We start from the raw sequence: 25,266 nt of genomic DNA, 5'->3' as shown, positions 1-25,266 counted from the left end.
CTCCAAAGTGAAAAGGTTTTCCTAGTGGAGAAAAATATGTTACAAAGTGCATGCAGAAATCTACCCCTGTGACATTTATGCATGGTAAATGGTTATGAATGAGAGTCAAATGGAATTTGCAATCCACTTCCGTTTTCTGAATTGGACCTATAATGCCCAATAAAACACCCACAGCCACATCAATAAATTAGCAACTTTCCTTTAAAGGACAGCACTGCTTGTGTTTTATTTTTACTCTACATGGTCTGTCTTGTTTGTGTGCCTTTTTCCATAAGTCTCTCTCTCCTTTGTAAGTGCCACTTACACTATTTGCATATCACAAATTTATTTTCTAAGTCAGGCACAATTGTCTTTGTTTCCTATTGAGTGCTATTTGGGCACTTGCATCATATTTATTGAGCAATTTGCTTATTAAGGGCAATTAAGCAGCGGAAATTTCACAGGAAGAGCAACACGCGCTCTGCATCTATGCTAAAGGAGCAGAATAACAATTGGTGAAATTATCCGCTTTGTGATGTGAACAAAATCTATACAATTTTTAAAAGGCTAAGATTTGCCAAACACCACCTTGTGCCCCATTCCTTCGTTATGCAACGCCCAAGGACGCCTAAGTCGAACGATTTCCAGTTAAACCAATCATATCTCAGTAATGCCCAGTCCTATGCCATAATTAAGTGTTATTGCCCGCACCTAAAGGTGATAATGGCTGTTAATTGTTCTTCCCACAATTATGGGTCGTTGCCTGCGGCTCAGCTCTATAATAATAAGAGGGTAATAAACAGCCGTTATTGCCCAGCAGTAGGCAATACGGTTATTAGACACCCCCTTACTCCTTGTGAGCTTTGAGTTAAATTCACCATGGGCAAGGGGACATTTCTCCCACACCAACTAGCCAACTTTGGTTTCTTTTCCTCATAAGATGCTCGCTCTGCATGTCACACTGTGACAGGCCCTGTGACAGGCCCTGTGCTTCCTTTGCTTAAAGGGAATGTAAGCCCAAATGCCCAGTAGAAAAAATAAACTAACATGTCAAATTGTTTACTTTTTCCTGCTTTTTAATGGTTGTGAGGGAGCCATTTAACACTTTGCAAATCCTGATTAAACAAAAGGAAAGTTGGTAGAGTAGCCATGGAAGCAGGGCAGGCCACAAGAACAAGGAGCCAGCTGCTCAAAATGCTCCGGTTGGAGGCCTGCAACACTAGCTGTAGCCTGCAAATAAAATATTCTGATTAACCAACCAGCTCTCAACGTCCTGTCCAAGGTGCTAATGCAGTAATCACTGCTTGCTGTGGAATATTACACCAGTTGGCAAGGTCCCTCTTTTCAAGTTATGGGTCTAAGCCTGCAAGCAAGTTTCTACAACAATCAGTATAGCGCAAGGCATGAGTACTATAATGCTATTAGAAAATTCCACCTTACGGGGTAGAATGCTCTAAATAAAATTGGGAAGAATAGAAAGACAAATACTGGAATGTTGACATGCATAACCTATGCTAGCAAATATTGACCTTCTGCTACTTCTTTGTCTTCTGTGGAGCTCTCAACACACCCGTATTTTAATATAGCCTTAAAGGGCTATAGGCCCATTAAAGGCCCACTCCAGCATTAAAGGCCCGAGCCGAAGGCTATTAGAACATTCCGCCCCTAGAGGGCAGAATATTCTAATTAGTAAAAACAAAGGCCACTCTGAGCCCAAGAGGGTTTAAACCCCCTTTGGCTCCGAGAGGCCTTTGCTCAAAGCAACAACTGTGAAATTAACAAAGACATTGGAATGTTGCTCTTGATACTGTATTTGGGAACTTACACATTTTAATCATCTGGACCAAATTTAATACCTAACAGTTCCTTCCACGCTGCATGAGTTTAAACCAATCTTACCAATTTGCTCATTATTCATTTATCCTCTTCCTTCTTCGATGAATCTTTATTTAGTAGACAGGGATTGGAAAATAATATCAGAATTTCTAAAGAAATAACATCATAAAGGGTAATCATTCAAAATAACTAAATAAAAGACGCTAATAATGACAAACTCTGTTTATGCGTCAATATGCTTTATCTAAAATAATGTTATTGCTCATCAAGTACAATACAGCTTGAATCATAGATCATCACACAAGAGAACATTAGCAAAATAAATCGCAATTATACATCTCAAATGTCAACGCAATGAGAGAGTGGATAGGCGTAGAGACAAAAGGATAAAGTCATTTTCAAATTAGATTTATGCAAATTTAGATTATCATACTAAACAAATCTCACAAGGTTCTAGGAATCTGAAAGCTACCCTCTGGGCATGAGAGTAAGCTGGGCATCCCAAGAAGAGTTGAGGAGCAAAGTCAAAGAGTCAGGATCAGCAGAACAACAGCCAGCCTATAGAATTAGAAACAGCAACACAGCTCTCTCATCTCGCAAAGTAAGGGAAAAGGTGCCTATACCCCACCCTCCTAATACTAGTAGTTATGCCCTAAATTCACTAAAGGTCCAAACCCCATTGTATCATCACACATAGAGATATTAGTTCTCATTGGTTAAAAACAAGGGGTGTCTAATCACTCCACTCTTGACATGCCTAACATTTCACCATTTCTTTTGTTTTTGACACCTCACGTCATCAACCTTCAGCAGAGGAAATTGTGATAATATTCTTCCGCGGTTTATACATTTCTCCATCCCGCAAATGTATCATATTTTTAAACAAATGTCCACATGCTCCTTTCGGCAAGGAAGTTCCATTCACAATGTCCATTGTTTCCTCTACACAACCTTGGCCATCATCAGGAACTCGCGGAGGACAAATTACATATTTCTCCTCTCTACATTTCTAATTCAAATTAAAACTAAAAAGACTATTGAGGCCTTCTCTGCAGAGCAGTCAAATACGCTCTAGGAAAAACAAATACAAGCGTGATTATCATGGTTATTTCACAAATCTCCACAATTATTCGCTCTCAGAATGCTTTTGCTTGCATTTTCTTACACTTTGCACATTATTTTTAAACAGTTAGTGAAAAATAAGCTTGCAGCTTTTAACTGTAATTTTCTCCATTAACCGTGTGCATTTGCGGCCTACATTAATTTCTCCCAGCACATACCTGCGAAGTTTTCATCTTTCCCCTTTTATTTTTGCACTGGTAATTTTCACACTATTTGAATAATAGTCCACACAATGAGAAGTTCAATCCGGGTAGTTTTTTTTCACGAAAACCCTGTTCCATCACTCTCTGGGCTTCTACCAGCCATTTGAAGCCTAGAGCACTCCATTGTCTTCAATGGAGTACTCAATATTCCAATTTTGTAATAAAGCTTATAGCAGTATATATCGGTCATTGCAAGCCAACTCCAGTGGTATTGACAAAGCCGAAGGCTATAGAGCTATTACAACATTTCGCCTAATGAGGGCGATATGTCGCAATTAGAAAAATGGTCTTCCTGATGCACTTTGCACAAGAAAGGTGAGAGGTAAGATTGCATTCTTTTCCGTCACCCACAGTGTTATGTCACTGTGAGGAGGACAGCGTCGGCGCCGTGGCGGACCGGAAGGAGCTGAGGAACGACACGGATCCTCTCGCACAACCAGTAGAGAGTAGCAGTCTAGTATCTCACAGAGCGTGTGGGGAGGAGCACCCGACGACAGCGGAAGGGGAGGAGAATAAAGTCGACTGCGGAAAGAGGCAAAAAAGGATGCTGGAGGAGAAGAGCAGAGACGGTAAGAAAACGAACAACAAGACCCGACGAGAAGAACAAGCAGGAGGAGAACGAAGTCGGAGAGAAGCGGAGGAGACAGATCCAGCAGAGCGTGGCTTATACGGCGACCAAACCCGGTGGGCTGCAAGAAGGAGAAGATGCCCCGGGTCCCTACGCTACGGTCCAGGAGACTGACCGTGGCTCAAGGCGAGTACCGCTTAGAGGATCCTTTTGGTGGGGGTGGTGAGGAGGTGCGGGGGACTGAACACATAGGTGCGAGCCGCCTAAAGAGAATCTCTCATGCCCTTACCCCACTGTAGGACTCCTGGTGATGGTAGCACGTGCTACAGACACCATAACGCCATTATTGACCCCCGGGCTATTTTTGCTTGCTTCCCTCTCGCCCACCCAGAGAGAGCGAGAGAGCGAGAGAGAGAGACGACTGGAAAATCTGGACCCAACCCTGACGACTCGGAATGCCAACCAGGAGGAGGAGTCATCCCATGCATCATTTTTTTTTTTAAATGTTTTTATTTTTTCCTTACAACCCAGCACATTATTTTGATAGAACACAGTACACAGTAATATACAATCTGTTCATTTGCAAAAAAAGAAAAAAAGAAGAAAGAAGAAAAAAAAAAAAAGAACCCTATGTAATTCATAGTTGAAAACAGGTACCATCAAATAACAATAAACATAAACAAAGCGGTTCCCCGAATTCCCATCCAATTTTTGTTCTCCAAATGTATCCTATCCTATCCCACTACGCCAATCTGCTATTGGCTTCCAGATACGCAACCCTCTTTCCCTTCCCCTCCTGCCTTTCCTTGCATATATTGGCTTTTCCAAATTATATGAGGGCAATAAACTAGCCAGCCATACTTGTAGTGTAGGAGGGTTAGGGTCTAGCCGTGCCCTAGCGATACACAATCTATATACTGCCATAGCCAAGAAAACAAACTCTTGATACCCTTCCCCTTCTTCTGGTACTATTCCTAAAAGTATATGTACTGGTTTAAGTTTCAGTTTAATCTTTAATGAAATCTCTAAGAAGTATTCCAGGTTTCGTAACAATGTATGTAACTGTGGACATAGCGCAAACATGTGTATTATGTCCGCATCTCCTGAATTACAGCGCGGGCAGGTTATACCTTCCGTCCCTCCCCATTTTGCTATCCTTGCTGGTGTGTAATAAAGGGAATATATAGTTTTGTAGTGCTGCGACTGTAGAGACGCCGAGCAAAGAACTGTGCGCCCTAAGTCCAAAGAGTCCTGAAACCACCCTGAATCCCCTTCTAACTTTTCTACCCACTTCTCACTATATTTATCCAAATCATCCTGCATACCACACACAAAGCTGGCGTATAGGCTTCTTATTGAGCAATCCCCCCCTAGTCTTATTTTTTCCATAATCTCGACTTTATTGTACCCAACCAGCCCGCCTTGCTTATTTCCCAAAAAACTCCTAATTTGCAAATACTTAAAAAAGTCCTTATTATTCAACCCAAACTTAATACTCAATTCCAAAAAAGTGTCTAAACCCTCCAGCCCCCGAAGATCTCCAATACTTACTACCCCCTTTTGCATCCATCTCTCCATTGTTATGTCTCCAAACACCTCGTCTGGGAATGACCTGTTTTTAAACAACCTCGTATATCGATTAAACCTTCCTAATCCCACTTTTTTCATAAATGCCGTCCATATCTTAACTCCTGCCTCCACCGTCTTATATCTAGTCCTTTTAAGACGCCCATATATTACACAAGCTATAAAGCAGTTTTCCACCTCTTCATCAAGTTCAGCCTTATAAATTCTAGAAGAGCAATCCCTTACCCTTGGATCTTCTCCCCCCCTATTAAGCCTTGCATATATTGAATAGCCGCAGCCCAATAATACAGTTTAAAATCAGGTGCCCCCCAACCACCTCTTTCTCTGGGAAGTGTCATGTACCGATAAGCCCTGCGCGTTTTGCCATGGGCCCATATACATTTATTGAGGATTCCTTCCAGTGCTAAAAACCATTTTGCTTCAAAAAATAGCGGAATTGCCCTAAAATAATACAAAAATTTTGGGAGTATAAGCATTTTTATTACATTTGTACACCCACCCAAGGACAAGTGTAAGTTATTAAGCCGTTCCAAATCCGATTTTACCTTCACCAGTAGGGGAGCCACATTATTCTGCACTACTACTTCCAAATCCGCAGATATTTCCACCCCCAAATAAACTGCAGATTTTACTACTCTTGAATCTACTCCATATTGTACATGTCGATTGCATACTATTTGGGTCTTAGCTTTGTTTAAGCTATAACCGGAGACTCGTCCAAAAATTTCGGCCTCTCTCTCTACTTCCACCATCGCCTCCTCCGGATATGGGGTTAAGATAGCCACGTCATCCGCGTATGCCAGTGTTTTAACTTCACATCCATTCAGGCTCATCCTAGGAATCCCATAATTCAATTCAAGGCGACGCAGAAAGGGATCCAAATATAGTGCGAATAAAAGAGGTGACGATGGACAGCCCTGCCTTGTTCCTCTTTCAATACTGATTCCTGCTGAGTGCCCCCTACACACCCTAATTCTAGCAGTAGGATTTTTATACAGCATCTGCATTGCCTTGATGTATTTCTTGCCAATGCCATTCCACCTCAATACCCCCCATAGGTACTCCCAGGAGACTCTATCAAAAGCTTTTTCAGCATCTAAAAAAATTGCTGCCATAGAGTCTCCTGGGATACTAGCTGCATCAAAAACTGTTAGTACCTGCCTCGTATGTTGTGTGGTCCCCTTGCCTGGTATGAACCCGTGTTGGGAGTTGACAACTAGCTTTTCAATAACTCCTGCCAACCTTCTAGCCAGGATCTTAGAGTAAATTTTCACGTCCGCGTTCCTTAACGTGATTGGACTATATGACCCCGGTTGGTTTGCAGGTTTCCCTTTTTTGAGGATCACCACTACATCCGCCCCCCCCCCAAGAATCGGGAATTGCTTCCCCCAGTTGTACCTTAGTCATAACATCAAACATGTCCATTCCTAACACACCAAAAAATACTTTATAAAATTCCACAGGTAGCTGATCAGGACCCGCAGCTTTACCAGAAGGGAGAAGATTTAGTGCGTCAATTAACTCCTCTTTCTTAAACGGCTCCTCTAACTCCTCCTTACTTTCTGAAGAGATACGTACTGGAACCACACCCCTCAAATACCTCTCTACTTCTTGAGAATCCCCCTCCGTATCTTCTTTATATAGGGATGCGTAGAACTGCCTAAAAATTTCCCGAATCCCATCAGCCCCTACTACTCGATTTCCATGCTGATCTGTCATCTCCAAGATTTCAGCTGCAGCCACTCGCTCCCTAGTACGTGTAGCCAACAGGTGTCCAACTTTTTCACTAAATTCATATATCCCCTCTTTTTTAGCCAGGTATTTCCCCACCGCCTTCCTTGACATATACTCTGTAGCTTCTGCCTTAAGTGACACAATTTTCAATAAGAATGGCTCAAGAGACAGCTGTTGATGAATCGCTTCTCCCAATCCCCTCTCCGCCTCCAGGAGTTTCCTATTCAATTCCGTCATCCTATTTTTTCCTTTACCCTTGTAGCTAGCACGTAACTCAGGGTCTCCCCCCTTACCCCAGCCTTAAAGGCGTCCCAGACCATCCCCGAACTAGCTGTCCCCCTATTAATATCCCAGTAGCTTCTGATCCAGGATCCCATGCTTTCTTTATACCCCTCCTCCTGCAGTAATGCCCTTTCAAATGTCCACTCCCTCATTTCCCTCCTATCTTGACCTGTTTCAATAGTTAAAACCAAAGGGCTATGATCTGAGATTAAGCGGGGATGTTTTTCTATCACAATCGCATTTATGAGGGACCCAGAAATTAAAAAATAATCCAACCTAACCATCACTTTGTGTGGGGCAGAGTAAAATGTACTACCATCTATGGCTGGATGTAGCTCTATCCAGGGATCGATCAAAAAGTTGTTACTAACCAGATCGCATATTGCCCTATAAGTTCTTTTTTTTCTCCCTGAAAACGGAGTCCCTGACTGCAACAGAGGATTTCTAAAATCATGTATGTTCAAATCTCCACATAACACTATCGGCTCAGGCCAGTTCGCCAACTCCGAATCTAAATACTGAAATATCTCAGGATCATCTTGTGTTGACCCATATACAGTTACCAGAGTAAATTTCTCACCCCTAAATGTCAAATCCAACATAACCCAACGCCCCCACTCATCCTCCTGTTTTTTATTTACTACCACATCCCTGATTTTCCCTAGGATCGCCACCCCCCTATTCCTTGTATCCTGTTTCGAGTTAGCTAAAACAGCGAATCCTAATTGCCCTAAAAGATAGCCTTGTGCCACCTCCACATGAGTCTCTTGTAGACATACTAAATCCAATTGTAACACACCCAGCAATGCTGCCACTTTATTTCTCTTATTGGCCTCATTTAACCCACACACATTGATGCTCGCAATTCTACAGCTCATTACAACTTTTCTTATTTCCTAGGCACCTTCCCAAGCCACTTAAAAGAGTATTCAGATGGATATAGACAATAAGTTCTACATCTCTACTACCGGTTGCAAATTTTATATACCGCATACCAAGTGTACTCACAAATATTGACATAAGAGTAAAAAATACAATGTGCTGAAACAATTCAGTGAAATTATCCAATTTTTGCCCCCTTTTATCCCCCTTACCCCTCCCACCCCTTCTAGTCCCCCCCCCTTTATTGGCAAATAGGTCAATAAGACCTATATGTGACCGCTTTTGGATTGTGCCAGTCGCACCCTCCTCCCACCCGAGATCTTGCCACCCAGTGATGATCCCCTAATTGAATACCATCTAACCAATATTACATGTTACATTGAACTATTACCCACCCGTCTGACTTTTTAGCTCATCTAGAAACTGCTGGGCTTTAATTTCTGACAAGAAAAATCTTGTTCTCCCTTTTGTTATCACTTTAAGCTTCGCTGGGAAGAGGAGGTATGCTTCTGAACCCTGTGCTTGCAAAGGTGCTATCATCTGCCTTAGCCTCCACCTTCTCTCCACTGTGGCATGACAAAAATCGGGCCTGGCAAAGATGGTAACGCCCTCTGTTGTACGCCTATTGTCAGGTCTAGCTTTCTCCATAATCTCTTCTCTTAACAGGTAATTCCCTATATTTACAAGGATCGCCCGGGGTAGATTCCCCTGGCCGCCCCCCTCCTCCTTGGCCTTTCTTCAGTGTGAAGGGGAACCTGTGCGCCCTCTGTACCTCCTTCTCCCAATTCTAGTCGGATTCGGGGAATGCCCCTTTTAGTAAATTAACCACAAAGCGTCTTGTATCTTGTCCTTCAAGCCCTTCTGCCACACCCAAAAGACGAACGTTATTACGCCTCTGGCGATTTTCGAAATCTTCCAGTTTCCACTGGAAGTCCTCAGATAACTTTTCCTGCGTAGTTTGAAAGGTCTGCCAGCTCCCGACATCATCCTCCAGCTTGCCTGTGCGTTCCTCAACCTCCGTAACTCTATCCGCAATCTCATCGTATAATTTATTCATCTTCCTCATTGTATTCTGTATTTTTTTTTAAGCCTGCCTCGCTCTCCGGCTCTCTGTCCTTGCTTCTGTTTGCATTTGTTTGAGAGTGTTAAACAAAATATCAAAAGGGGCTGACTGCGCTGTAGCCTCAGAAGGTACTTCCCTTGTATTGTTCTCCTCAGAATAGGTCAGAGAGGTTGCAGAGTAATCCCATGTTAACCGATTCCCAGCACCTGATGGTGTCTCGGTATGGCGCCTGCTTAGCATCGATAATCTTTTCAGTTTCTTTCTAGTTGTTCTTTACCTGAGGTACTTAATCCTGAGCTAGCGTGCTCATCTGAACTTCCCTCGGTAGTTTGATCTGTTTCTGTATCCTCGTTGGGCGAAAAAAACTCTCCCTCTGTTGAGACTCCTTCCCCATTCGCATTTACCCTTCCTTCACAGTTTTTATTACCGCTGGTTACTGTGTTTACTGTGTTTTTCTCGACCAAACTTGCATCACTCCCCCAGTTTTTACCATTTTTCTGCCCCATGCCCAGCTCAACTTCCAGCATCATTATGGCTCCCAACATATCAGCTTTACCTAGTTCCTGTGAACCTCGCCGAGTCTCACCTTCAAGGTTTACTGGGCTTATCACTGAGCCTGGCGCCGAGTTTCTTCTGCCGTGAGCTCCTGTCTGAACCGCCAGTGTCTCTGTGATTACAGCAGTATTGACAGCGTTGATTTTGTCAGCCGGGCCTGGGCTGGGATGTTGCTTAGCGACCCTGCGTTCGACGCTCCCTGCGTCCTCAGCGTCCTCGCGGGCGTTCTTGCCGACATCAGCCACCGCGCTGCTGCCATTCGTGCTCCCCTCGCTCAGCCCAGAGATCCTCGGTGAGAATACTTCCACTAAGGTAGATTGCCGTAAGGGCACTTCTTTATTTTTGGGTTTGTCCCCGTCAGATGGATTTGTCGAGTCTATATTACTCATAGACGCCGCATTGCCCTGTCCTCCTGGTGTGTTTACCTTCCCTCGCGGCTCCGGTTTCTTTCTCTGAGGGGGGGCGGTGATCTTCCGTACTGCCCCAGAAGAGCGCGGTGGACCATCCAAGTTGATCGCCGTCTCATTTGCCCCTGCTGTGACAGCAGTTTTTGCCAACGCTTGTGCCGCCTGACTCTTCTCCTTGCCCTGCCCTCTCTCGGGCTTCGGAGGGCGCATCTTAGTTGTTTTTTGCTGTAACTTTTGCTGTAGCTGTAGCTGCTGCAGCTGTTGATATCTTGTCAAGCTGGTTTCTTTCAGTAGAGCGTTTACTTCCGTCGTTACTTGTGCCCAACTCCGACTCGCGATGATTTTTTGTTTCAGGGACCCAAGCAGCATCTTTAGACTTTCGGCAGTATTACTGAAAATATTGCTGTCACTATCGAAGCTCCTTAACCCTGTGCACAGGCTCGCGTGAATCCAAGTAACAAGGGACATCAGGGGATACTCCGTGCTGCTATTTCATCCCGGTGTGGGAGAAAGGGTGAGTGTGACCACTCAGCGCCGTCCAGCCGCGGCCATCTTGCCTGCCATGCATCATTTGTGTTCTTTTTATTCTTTGTTTTTGTTGCCCTTGACCAGAACTGCGAATACTCAACCCCCTTTTCTTTATTACCCAAAAATAAGGAAAACAAAGGATACCACTGAAAATAAAGACATACGTAACACGTATTACGTCATCGTGTGTTCCCTTCTACCCTCCCAGCACCCCTAATCCCCACAGTCACTTACTCTCTACACAACTCCACATATTCTGAAAAGAGGCAGAGGAAAGGGAGACACAGGAGTTGTGTATTAGCGTGTTGTAATTTTGATAGCAACAGCTGTTTAGTATTATGTTGTTTTAATTGGAGCACTCCACATTCCAATCTAGTAATATAATATTTGGTCTTAAAAAAGATACTTTGTTTCTTTGCTTTTCCTTTCTCGTTCTGATAGACATTGTGGCCAGAGAAAAAGACAAATAGTGTCTTCTTTCATGCTCCTCCATCTTTCTAGTCCAATCAGTTTTCATATTATGCACCTGTTAGCTATATTAGCTTAAGAGGCATCACTTCTATTATTAGTTGCCTCTCTTATCAACAAGAACAATGTGTTTCTTTTTCATTATGTTGTTATTGTTTTTCTTAGCTATGTCCATCTCAGTTATTACCTTTGCTGTTCTATTTTGTAGGCAGAACAAACGTGGCTTACTGAAGCCTCTACCCCGATTATGGACATACTAGTCCCCCCCAATTATAACATCATTAGGCTGGACAGGTCCCCTGGCAAGACGGGCGGGGGAATTGCTTGCATGTTTAGGAGCAACCTCTCCGTTACTAAAATCACCCCTCCCGCCTTCCCCTCCAGTGAACTCCTCTGCCTCGACATCACCAGCGAGGGCAAACAAGCTTGTGCTTTACATCTCTTCTATCACCCGCCTGGTGACAACCTCATATTCACCCAACAACTCATGGACATGATCACTTCCAATGCCGGTCGGCAGACAACCCAAGTCTACCTGGGTGACTTCAATCTTCACTGGAACGATCAGAAAGACACAGTGGTGAATAGTCTCAAAACTTTCCTTAATGCGCTTGACCTCACCCAAATATGCGATAGACCAACACATGACAAAGGCTCGATACTCGATCTCATCATTGCCAAAGAGAACTCAACACAGCTGGAGGCGATCGAACCCTGCGACTGGTCTGACCACCACATTATCACCTTCTTTATCAATGAAAAAGTGAAACCTATCCCAGCTCAACCAACCAAATCCAAAACTTGGAAAAGGGACATGAAGAACCTTAACCCCTCTACCCTGCCTCCCCACATCGGCAATCTCCTCCTTCCCCCTTCAGGTGCCTCGGATGTTCAAACACTGATGGACCACTACCTTGACTCTATGAACACAGTAGTCAATGAAGTCGCCCCACTTCAACTGAAGAGAGTCTCCACCAAAACTTCTAACCCCTGGTATGATGATAGACTCAATGACGACAGGCGTACTATGCGAATGGCAGAGCGCACCTGGAGATCGGACCCTTCAGCACTGCACCTCAAAAGGCTTAAGAACAAAAGAAACGCCTACTTCAGGAAAATAAAGCGCACAAAGGCGGACTTTTTCAGCCGTCAGTTGGATCAAGCAAAAAACAGGCCAGGAAAGCTGTTCGAACTAATCAAGACCCAAACAAAGACTCAACCCCTACAATCAAACAGCACAACAAGCGACACCCCACACTGTGAAGCCTTCTCTGCTTTCTTTAAGCTAAAGACTGACAACATAAGAAATGACCTCATCTTGGACGTAAGTCGATTCCCCAACAACACCAGAATGTCTTACACTCAACCTAAAAACAAGGCATCTTGGCTGCACTTCGATACCTACTCGGAAGAAGCAATCCGCAAACTGCTCTGCACCTTGAAGCCCTCTAATCACCTCACAGACCCTCTACCTGCTAATGCGGTAAAAGACTTCATCCCCTTGCTCCTCCCTCTCTGGACCAAAATCATCAACAGCTCCCTGCAACAAGGCCTCATTCCGGACTCCCTCAAGGTGGGGCAAGTGACGCCTATACTCAAGAAACCTACAGCTGATCCGTCTGACCTAAACAATTACCGGCCCATCACCAATATTCCCACCCTGGCCAAACTGCTGGAGAAATGTGTCCAACTCCAACTAACAAGGCACATTGACCAATTTGACCTCCTCAACTCTCATCAATCAGGCTTCCGAGCGAAACATAGCACGGAAACAGCTATGACACACATAATTGATGACGCCCTCCAAATTCTTGATCGCAATGAGTCCTGCCTCCTCATCCTTCTGGACCTCTCGTCAGCATTTGACACGGTCAAACATGAGAACTTGCTGGAGCTGCTAAGCACTAGAATGGGACTATCGGGAACGGTTCTCAAATGGTTTTCGTCCTTCCTGCACAACCGGACTCAGAAGTTCAAGATCGACAATGTGCTATCTTCACCTGTGCCTGCAGATCTAGGTGTTCCACAAGGATCCTCCCTCTCCCCCACATTGTTCAACCTCGTCATGGAACCGCTCGCCACCTTGCTCCAAGCTTCTAATGTCCAATTCCATATGTACGCCGACGACACACAACTGTACCTAAAGCTTCATTCCCCGGAAGATATCAAACATCTGAATTCCACGCTTATTAACACTCAATCTTGGCTAGCCGATAATCACCTCAAACTAAATGCTCTGAAAACTGAGTTCCTTCTCATCTCACCCCCGGCGAACATTTCATCCACCCAAACATGGCTCAACAACCTAACAGCACTCAATGTCCAACCCACCATCGTGGACTCAGCGAAATCCCTAGGCATCACACTGGACACCAAGCTCAACATGCAGCAGCACGTCAGCAAAGCCACAAAAGCAGCTAATTTCCAAATCAACACACTGAGGAAAATTAAACCCTTCCTCCCTGCTGAAGACTTCCGAACTGCTGTACAAGCGTTAGTCATCCCTCGAATAGACTACGGAATTGTGGCCCTCAGCGGACTCCCGCTATCCACAACAGCACCCTTAAGAGCCTCCCTGAACGCTGCCGCAAGACTCATTACTGGCTCAAGAAAACATTTGCATATTTCCCCAGACTTAAAGTCCCTAAAATGGCTGCCTTTTGAAGCCAGAATACAACTAAAAATTGCAGTTATGACACACGCGGCAGTGCACCACAATGCACCCAACTACCTTGCTCAAAAGTTGTCTATTTCAGGAGGTTCGAGATCCAATAGAAGCTCAAAAAATCTACTCCTGAAACCCCGTAGATTCCGGAAAGAGAAAACTTACAAGCGCTCCTTCTCAGGAATGGCACCCAGGATCTGGAATGCGCTCCCTCCTGAAACCAGGCTTATCTCCTCCACTGCACTCTTCAAGAAAGAGGTGAAAACCATCCTTCTGGCCAAGATCTCCTGAACGCTATAGGTGTTGGATCAGAGACTCTGCATTGCCTTGTGTCACTGCTCACCTGGCCTTTGGCACTATACCTCTACTTGAGGGAGACACTATTACGCTACTTTCTTACTACCGACCAATATATGATACACGTTGGGGCACTGATTCACCCTCCCGCTGCCCCCACTCTGTGCTCTCTCTATACTAAAACACTGTTATAAGCCTTCCACACACCCAAAGTGTACCTGAACACCTCTGTAGTGGGATCAATGACTTATGTCGTCTTATATTACTTGTTTACCTGACTGTATATTGATATGTTTTATGTATGTTATTATTATCCTTTCATGTTAGTGACTACTACATTGCTCCCATTACCTCTGTTCATTCCTACTGCCCCTACCCTGTCATTGTGAAGCGCTCTGATATCTGTAAGGATCTTGTTCGCGCTATATAAACCTTTGAATAAATAAATAAATAAATAAATAAGAAGGAGCCTATGAACAGCCCTGACAGCTAAACATACATTTTGATCATAATAATAATAATAAGAATATGATAATGAATGAATGGCATATTTTTGGTAAGTGTAAGTTGATTGCATTAGGAACAATGTATGGGATGCAGTCAAATATCTGGCTTAGTGTTTAATGAATAGGACCTACAGGCTTTGTAAGGTAGGCAACACCTTCGGCAGATGATGTGTCCTTGTTATGTGGTTAACTTTGTATCTTTAGCGAGAATTATCCTTTATTTACTTCTCCTAAATGCCCTTAGTGAATACCGAAAGTCGTAAAGTTAGGATTTTGTCTCAGATTTCTTTTGTGAATCGGGCCCCTATGTGTCTATCTCTATTGAACGTTTCTCATGGTTTTTATCTGTGAGCTCTCTTTGGTTAAAATGCGATCTGTGTTCATATAAATGACAGTTGATCTGGAATGACAGGAGACCCTCTATCAAGCAGTCTCATTATTTTCCTACAGCTGAAACCATTTGAACTCAGTTTCAAGCAGTGTTGCATTGCCAACCATTGCTTTATTGTCAGTCACTGAAATTGCACTATTGTTTGTAGATCTGGCATACACCTGAATCACTTAGGACTCCCATAGAAATGTCACCGGTGTTTTCCCAGAATGCATTTCAATACATGTAGATCTATGTTTTTATCTTCTGCAAACAATGCTTATCGAAGAACACATTGCAGGCCAGCTGACAATGTAAGGGACAGTAGAACATTGGCAACTATTTGTTTTTGGATCATTCGCCTTATTTTCACAATGTCCGCTTAACTAATACATCTATAAATCTGGAACCGCCTGCTTTCTGGTCAAGTCACTTTCCAGCAAAGTGACATCATCACAGCTCCACGTTGGGAAGGGCACACAAGGGAAACAGGCAAAGCAGTTGGAGGTCTGCCAGCGCTGTGTAAAGATGTTTCCAGTGGAATCCCTCGAACACCTCTTACTTAAAGGAATCTGTTGACAGACTGACCAGCAGTAACTAGGTAATAAAAGAAGGCTTGTGCTGTACCATAAAGAATAAATTAAGTGGTATCATTTGGTTTACTTGCCACTCATTCTTATAGGTGAGCATGTGTGTTCCAGGTAACATCCATCTAAGGAATACTGTTGGTACATCACCAATCCTGTCCCTGTCCACTGAAGAAGTGCAACATAGTAAATGTTTTGCTGCATTATCCCACCCTGCTATGCTATGTTATGTTATGTCAATTTGTAGAACACACTAATCACTCACAAGAGTATTCAGGTGCTTGAGCAGTGTGTGGGCGTGTGACCCCATTTAAATATTTGAAGAGATAGCTCTTCAGTTTCTTGCAAAACTCAAGTAGATTGGAGGAGGCTCTGATGTGTTGTGGGAAGTTGTTCCGTATTTTCGGTGCGTTGTGAGAAAATGATTGACCTCCTGCACTGCTTTTGTGAATGTGGGGTTTGTGTGCGTCTGAGAGTGAGGCTGAGCAGAGGTGTCTTGATTGGTTGTGAAAGTGTATGTGACTGTTGAAGTATGCAGGCCCGTATTGTGCAGGGCTTTGTAAGTATGTGTGTGAGGACTTTGAATTGGCTGTGCTTATGGAGGGAGAGCCAGTGGATCTCTCTGAGGTGGGGTGAGGTGAAATGAGATGTGGGCGCGGCGAGGAAGGTTGAGTATGAGTCTTGTGGTGGTGTTCTGGGTGGTCTGCAGTTTGTTCAAGAGTTGCTTGGGAATTCCAGTGTGCAGTGCGTTGTCATGGTCGAGTCAGAATGAGCATTTGCATGATGGTTCATCTGGTGCTCTGTGGTAGCCACTTGAAGATTATTCATAGCATTAATAAAATATGGAAGCAAGCGGAGTCCTCTGCGTTGACTTGTACCCTCATATACAGCTTGTCATCCAGGATGATCCCCAGAGTTCTGGCATGGTCGGTGGGTGCTGGTATGGGTCCCAGTTCTGTCAGCCACCAGGAGGTATCTCAAAGGGAGTTCCTGTTTCCATAGAGCAGTGCTTCAATCTTATCAGAGGTCAATTTCAAGCAGTCGGCATCCATTCCACTGCAAGTATGATGCAGTTAGTGAAGTTGGCTCTGGTGGTGTGTGTCTTGTTCATCAGGGAGAGAATGAGTTGGCTGTTGTCTTCATAGGAGATTATGGTGATGACTTGAGACCTGGAGATGTTGGCAAGTGGAGCCATGTATGTGTTGAACAAGGTTGGACTGAGGTATGAACCCAGGGGGATTCTACATACAAGTCACTTAGCTTGATTATAAAATGTTGCAGTCTGACTCTTTCAGTTCTCCTTGTGAGAAAGGAGCCGATCTAGTTGAGCTTTGGTCATTGGATACCCCACTCGTGGAGCCTTCTGATGAGTGTGCTGTTGGAGACTGTGTCATATGCCACTGAAAGGACGAGCAGGTTAAGGGCAGCTGTTTCTCTGCGGTCAAGGATGGTCGTGATTTCCCATGTGCACAGTGACAAACCTCACTGAGTTGTAAAAGTGGAGGAAGCTAAAACGTGCCCACAAATATTATCCACTGAGCTGAATGAAGGACCTCAAGGCATTTAGACACATTCAAAAAGAACTTGTTCATCACCCCAAGCGGTTAATACCCTGAGAAACCCATCTGATTATCCCTCAAAGGCTGCAGAATCAAGTGATTGATCTTGCACATCGAGGTGTGGTAGTCACTAAGAGACGCAACACTGAAAATGTGGTTTCCCTTCCTAGACAAATGAAAAGAAGAAAAAAGACTGATTTGTCTACCAGGCATTGAACCACTAGAGATATCTCAACTTTCCTTCCAGGTGTGGAGAGATGTTGAAGTTGACATCTTTGGATCTATAGTGACAGGACAATTTCTAATATTGGCCGTTGACAAATGCTCAAGATTAGGCCTGGGCGGTAAACTCTGCTCCATTCCGTGAGTGAGTGGAGTTTTTTCCTCTCTCACACTCGCCAACATCACAGTTGCTGAGCGCGAAAGAGGAAAATCCACTTTCAGGACAGATTTCGCAATGCAGGCGGTTGGATTTCTCAATGAGGGCAGTCGCAGGTGGTCGCAACCGCTTGCATTGAGAAACCTTCTGTTCGCATTGAGAAAGCTGCAGCTTGAGTAGAAAATCTACTCGAGCCGGCAGAGAAGAATTTGCTCCCTCTTGTGCTGTGCATGGTGCAGTTCGTGCTGATTTTACAGTGCGGAACAAAGACCCGGCGCTGAAAATCATTGCAAACTGTGGGACCAAACACACTCCACCGCTTGATGACCTCCACGTAGTGCAACTGAGTTTTTTAGTCACTTCGCAGAGTCACAGAACTCCCCCCAGGTCTACTCAAGATTCCCAGAGATCATGGATGCACTGTCGCTGAAGTGACCATACCTGTCCTCCTCAAAATCTTTTCCACATTTGGTATCCAGGCAGAGGTAAAGTCAGACTATGGCCTTCCCTTCCCACATGAATAATTTAAAGAATTTGCTATCAGATTGGTTTCCAAACAGAAAAATTACGTCTTTGGAGCCTCAAGCCAGTGGGATTGTCTAGCTTTGTATGCCTACAATCCAAAAATAATTAAAAGCTGCCAAACCCACAAATATCCCCATTTCTGAAAAGCATGCCAAAAACCTCACTGACTACAGGGACACTCTTCCTACCACAACAGGTGTTTCTGTTGCTGAACTCACATTTGGAAGAACGATCTGTGTTACTATTTCACATTAAGCAGGAGATTCCTGTTCTGAAGTGACACGGGAAGTGCATATCTGTGCTGCTACTGGCAAAGAGATGAAACTATATGACAAGTGACAAAAGACTCAGTCTTCAAATCTGTCTCAAGGCAGTTTAGTACTTGCAAAGTCTTAGGCCACAGTAATTATGGTCCAAACTGTGATCCTTGGCCGTATGCCTGTATTCCTGACATTAATGGATCCATAATCCTGGCATGGTGAGATGTCAATACAATTACTCGAAACTCTTTCAACTTTAGAGCACTTCATGTGTACCGGCATCCACTAAGGGCTACTTCTACTCAGATGACAACCTCAAAGAAAAGGAAGAAAGAAAGGCTTGTGGAGATCTGAAAATTCCAAATAACTCTGATAATCAGTTGTTTTGAATTCCACCCTTTTTCTCCCCTTCTAACAAACTCTAAACTACTTACCCTATTACCCTCCAATCCAACTCTTTGTTTGTTCCTAACCTTTCTCTCTCTGTCAACTCACTTTGTCTGCCACTCCTTTTACTCACCTCTCTCGACCCAGATGTAAAATGAAGGCCTCAGTGGATCTTATAACTAGAATGAACTGTTATGGACTCTGCATATAAGTTGTGGAGGGATGTAATGATTAGAAGGTTTGTCAGCTTTTTGCTCGTATCACTTCCTGGCAGGTGTCCTTATTCTAGCTCCGTGTGAGTAAGGGTGCATGCAGAGATCAAGCAAAGTAACTGAAGGTCGGGCAGCGCTGTGTAAAGAGGTGTTTCCAATGTACTCCCTGTAGGGCCGGCTTTAGGGCAGTGTGACTGCTGTGGCCGCACTGGGCGCTGACCTGGAGAGGGGGGGCACTGACCTCTAGAGGGGCGCAGTGCTTAGCAATAACTTGCGATTTAAAAGAACCTGCGAGTGGCTGCTGGTGACATTTGAAAGTGGTGGGGTGTAAAATGATCGTCATACTGCAAGGTAGCGAGCAAGAGTAGCGAGCGAGCCCGAACACCTTAAGGGGGGTTTGGGGAGGTCTCCCTCAGAGAAGATTTTGAAAAAAGAGTGGACAAATGGTGCATTTTCAAGCAAATTTGAGAAGTGCAATTATTACATTATTAAAGAGATGTCATATAACATAGGTAGATGCTTATTCAGTATAACCACAGAGCTTCATAACAGACTTCGAGATACAATGCATTTCTGAGTACCTCACAGATGTTTTTTTATTTAACAAACAACTAAACAGATCATAAACTAGCAGCATTCAACATATTGTTCACTTTGTGTCGATAAAATTAGCACGTCTGTCTTTAAGAGCAGCAAACGTTTCAATAACTTGAACGTTAAAGTCTGGGATACTTTTAACTAGGTCGCTCTCTATAGAGAGCTTTGCTAAAGCATTCAGTCTTTCCTGAATCATTGTGTTCCTCGGGAATGTCTTAATTCCGTTTAATGTGGAAAAACATGGTTCCGACGCTGCGGTTGTCATAGGAGTGGTAATGACAATTTTTAGTAAAGCCACTGTCTCTGTAAGTGACCTTTCCATATTAAGTTTCTGAATTAAAGCCAGCAAATAAATGGCACCAGTCGCCTTCCGGTATACACTCATTCTGTACAGTACAGTCAACTGACTTTCAGGTCCTCTTTCTTGAGCATAGGATAAGCTTACACAGCATTATTCAGAGCTTGCTCAAGGAAGGAATGATCATATTTTGCAACATGTTCACTTTGCAATAATGTGGCACTCACCAAATGTTTTGTGAAAAAGAAAAACGTTCTTGTGCATGCACAATTATAATGTCACATATCTCCTTTGCAATTCAGACCAGACTGCTGATGTTTTTCCTACGGTTTGAAAAAGTAGAATCCTCTTGCAGTTTGCGGTCTAAGTTGTCAACCCCATCTCTCACTTTGCTCATTTTGGTGACAAACATACTGGTATCTCTTTGCACAGAGACAGTATCTATGGCTCTTGCTTGTAACTGGTTGTATAATATGTTGGCAAAATATATTATGTCATGAAATAAAAACAGAAAAAACTGAAACTCTCTGTCGTGTTCTAGCAAAGCCACTGGCTTCATTCTGACTTTTGTAATCAAAGGCATCATTGGCTTCTATGACGTCAAAACATTTCTCAAGGTCCTCCCTATGTTTATAGATTAGGTTGACTGTACAATGAGTTGAGGATCCCCTTGGAAGCCTTTTGTCCACAATCTCCTGAAGTGCTTCCATTCTTTTGGGGGAACGTGAGAAGAATACTGCCATGCTTCCTACATCCTGAAAAAAATGTGTGTCTCGGAGATCTTTGATACTGCCTGTTGCATGATAAGATCACGTTGGTGTTAGTAACAGTGTACATAATGAGCATTGGGGTACACATCTCTAATTCTTTTCTGTACTCTACCAAGGCTTCCACTCATTACAGACTCACCATCATAGCTTTGTGCGATATGTTTTTTTCTTTGATGTAGCTCTGGAAAAATTAAGTTCAGCTCACGCAGTATAGGTGAATTCCTAGTTTCTGCACTAGAGTCTCTTAAATGTGCGAAACCATAGAACCTCTCCACAACTTTACTGTCTTTGTCAAGGTACCGAAAGACTAATACAGACTGTGTTTGTGTGGCCACATCAGTGGTGTCATCAGCCTGAATAGCCACAGAGTCTGTGTTTTGCACCACTTGGACAATATGGCTTCTCATAATTCCTAGCATACACCCAATGAGTTCATTTTGTATTGTTTTAGAAGTGCCCTTAAAGACTGTAGCACTTGCAAAATGTACTTCTATTTCCTTCTCTATGCTTGCTATTAAATCCACAAGGCCTCTGAATATTCCAGGATTTGAGGAACTTTCAGATTCATCATGGTCTTGGAGTGGCAGTTCGAAAGCACCACAGAAACGAATGCAATCAATTATTTTTGATAGTATGTGTCTATTCCTATCTACTGCTTCATTGTGTTTCTGTATTGTTTTGCGGTATGCATCGCTTATGTGGTGCCCCATCGGTGTGTCTCCCAACATGCCCAGTCTCGTCAGGTTTTCCATATGGCTTCTTGTGTGTGTATGCTTCTTTATTTTGTCAGACAAATGTTTCAAGTCTATCATTCCTTGTTTTGTCCAAGACATGTTACCACTAAACAGCAAGCAAGGGAAGCAGAACAGAGACTTTCTTGACAGGCACCCTGTAAGCCAATCAGCCTTTGTGTACCAGGTGATTCAGAATGTAAGTTTGTAAGTTTTTCCCCTGTCCTGGGTAACTCGTAGTTTTAGGTCAGGCCGATCAGGTCCTAATTGCTTTATATGTAATTTCTCTTCAAGTTTCCGTCCAAAGAATGGCCTTGAAATTAGCTGTTCTACTGTATTCATGCCAATGCTGGCCTTACCAATATTAAAGAAACCTGTCAATAATCAAAGTACAACGTATTAGGTTTGGTGCAATAATATCAAATTTCAGTATAAATACATATATCTTGTGCATTATCTCAACAGCTCCCCTTTGCACAACATGACTACTTAATATACAGCCTTACTGCCTGCTGCCTATGTGTGCCATACTGGTTGCTGAAGGCACTGAAACAGACAGAGATTGAAGTTGAGGGCCTTTAACAAGGCAAGGGATAGATAGTGCCTTTAACAACCGTTATTGCCCAAAGCACAGGGATAAGGTTATTAGTGATTCCATCCACTGAGGGTACAATGTTCAAAATGTGCACCCACCCCAACCGCCATAGAGAGTGACCACATACATAGCCCTAACTCCAATCTAAACAAGCATTTGCAATGCAATGCAATAGGTCTCACATTAATTAAGTTTGAGCTATTGGCATTGCTAAATATTGCAACACGAATTGAAACTAAAGTCTATAAATTGTAGGCCAAAAAATGTGTATTTATTTTTGTAGCAATGGTGGCATGCTGCGCTTGAGATGAATATGTTTAAAAGTAAAGTGCACCATACTGCGATTGATGTGTGCACTGATGGCTGATGGTGTGTGTGCCTGTAGAAATTGTGCACTGATGTCTGGTGGTGTGTGCGCCTGGTGGAAGTATGCACTAACGGCTGGTGGTGTGTGCCTGGTGAAAGCTTGCACTGCCGGCTGGTGGTGTGTGTGCCTGGTGAAAGCGTGCACAAACGGCTGGTGGTGTGTGCCTGGTGAAAGCTTGCACTGACGGCTGGTGGTGTGTGTGTGCCTGGTGAAAGCGTGCACTGACGGCTGGTGGTGTTTGCGCCTGGTGAACGTGTGCACTGATGGCTGGTGGTGTTTGTGCCCGGTGAAAGTGTGCACTGACGGCTGGTGGTGTTTGTGCCCGGTGAAAGCGTGCACTGACGACTGATGGTGCCTGTGCCTAGTGAAAGTGTGCACTGACGGCCGGTGGTGTGTATGCCTGGTGAAAGCTTGCACTGGCGGCTGGTGGTGTGTGTGTGTCCCTGTTGAAAGCATGCACTGACATCTGGTGGTGTGTGTGCCTGGTGGCAAAGCGTGCACTGACGGCTGGTGGTGTGTGTGTCTGGAAGCGTGCACTGAAGGCTGGTGGTGTGTGTGCCTGGTGGAAGAGTGTACTGATGGCTGGTGGTGTCTGTGCCTGGTGAAAGTGTGCACTGACGGCTGGTGGTGTGTGTGTGCCTGTTGAAACCGTGCACTGACGGCTGGTGGTGTGTGTGCCTGGTGGCAAAGCGTGCACTGACGGCTGGTAGTGTGTGTGTCCCACAGGCACTAATTGCCTTGTTGGTGCTAGTGTGGTGCAGTGAGGGGCAAAGATGCTCAAAGGGTGGTTAAATAGCAATTGTAGTGTCAGTAGAGGAAGGTTCTCAGGCTAATTCAGGCTGTCCTATCCCTACAGAAGGTAGCATTCTAAGCCCTAGCCGGTTTTCAGCTGAGTCCATACATGTATGCAGCACATTATTGTACTCCCTCTGTCTTCCCTCTTCACTCACTAGGCGCTCCAAAGACAACACTACAGCTCTTGCTGGGGAAAGTTTATTATTGGCCCAAAGCATCACAGCTCACAAAGAGAGCACACGTGGATATGCTTGTGCATAGTGACACTGCTATGCGGTGTGCCTCACCGCACATGCTCCGGCACCTTTTTTGCCTCCAAATTTATCGTCCGGGATCCCTGATTAATTTCCAAAATTACGTCTCCCCATTAAGAACCGAGCAGCATCAGGTGTGTTGTCTGCTGTGCTGGATAGGTGAGACAGTGCCTGGTGCTTGTCCACATCGGTGTTAACAATACCTGCTCACTCACTCCTTGGCCTCTGTGCTGAGCGCACCAAGTGATGCGGACTATAACGGTGTTCAGACTATTTGCTCGTCAACTCTTTGGCCTCTTTGCTGAGCGATGGGGGTTGTAAAGGTGTTAGTCATCCCCCTGGCCTTGCCGCAGAGCATACAGAGCGATGGAGCCGGTGTGAAGCCTATAAGCAGGATATTTGGAGTAATGGTGAAGATCAAATGAAAGTGCATTTATTATGGTCAGCTGAGAGAGCTACTGATTCTGTTTGCTTACGCGGAGACCGGGCTGATATAACACTCTAAAATGGAGAGGGGGGCGGGGGGACGGGTATGGTGTCCAAACTGTCCAATCGGCCAGAGTTCAAAATAGCGGATGCTGTACTTAGAGGGATACTAATCGGAACAAAACTGCTCCAAAATTGTAGGCACGTGCTACAAAACTAACATAGCACCAGATGCATCTCCCGTCTGCAAAGGGTTTTCCTGGCAAACAGACGGAAGGGTCATAAAACCCCCGCACCCCACTCCACTTCTAAAGAGGACACAAGGAATTCTTTGGGTGGAACAAAAGTACCATATAAAACTTGTGCTTATGTTGAGGAAGGTCATTCCTCGAAGGCTCCCTGAAGACTGGCAGAAACGCAGGAATGTGCCCCCAGCAACAACATAGGTTGTTTATGGGCTGTTACCAGAGCTCTCATAGACATTACAGCTCAAGATATCACGAGCTGACCCCAAAGACTGTTCGAACCCGGGCCCAGAACAGACAAGTGTTGCATGGCTAAACACTCATAAGGTCCCAAAGGCTATGCCAATGCGTGTTTTGAGTGAGTGGCTCGTGCAGGTATGTCACTGTGAAGTAGAGATTCTGTGAGTGTTTTTAAAGGAGCCCCTGTGACATTGCGCCTCTTCAAAATATATCTTGGGTCTGGTGTAATACCTATTCCTGTCTTCTCGCACCCAATGCATCCTTAAATGTCCCATGTCAAGCCGGGGTTGACACACCTATTACCCCTGCCCACCAGTGACAGTTTACCCGTCACTGGTGGTGGTGGTGGTGGATGTGGTTGTGGTGGTGGACATGCTGTTGGTGTTGAATGTGGTGGATGTGGTGGTGGTGGACATGGTGGTGGACGTGGTGGTGGACATGGTGGTGGTGGACATGTTGGTGGTGGTGGACGTGGTGGTGGTCAATGTGGTGGTGGACATGGTGGTGGACGTGGTGGTGGACGTGATGGTGGATTTGATGGTGGACGTGGTGGTGGTGGACATGGTGGTGGTGGATTTGGTGGTGGTGAATGTGGTGGTGTTGGTGGTGGATATGATGGTGGTGGTGGACATGGTGGTGGTGGACATGGTGGTGTTGGTGGACGTGGTAGTGGTGGACATGGTGGGGGTTGTGGTGGTGGTGGACATGGTGGTGGTGGATGTGGTGGTGGTGGACATGGTGGTGATGGACGTGGTGGTGGATGTGATGGTGGTGGACGTGATGGTGGTGGATGTGGTGGTGGTGGTGGAAATGGTGGTGGTGGACGTGGTGGATGTGATTGTGGACGTGGTGGTGGTGGACGTGGTGGTGGTAGTTGTGGTGGTGATGGACGTGGTGGTGGCCGTGGTGGTGGTGGTGGACATGGTGGTGGTGGTGGTGGATGTGGTGGACATGGTAGTGGTGGTGGACGTGGTGGTGGTGGGTGTG

Source organism: Lissotriton helveticus, chromosome 2_1 (assembly GCF_964261635.1).
Source record: "Lissotriton helveticus chromosome 2_1, aLisHel1.1, whole genome shotgun sequence".
Classification (NCBI taxonomy): Eukaryota; Metazoa; Chordata; class Amphibia; order Caudata; family Salamandridae; genus Lissotriton; species Lissotriton helveticus.
Note: the sequence above shows the minus strand (reverse complement) of the source record.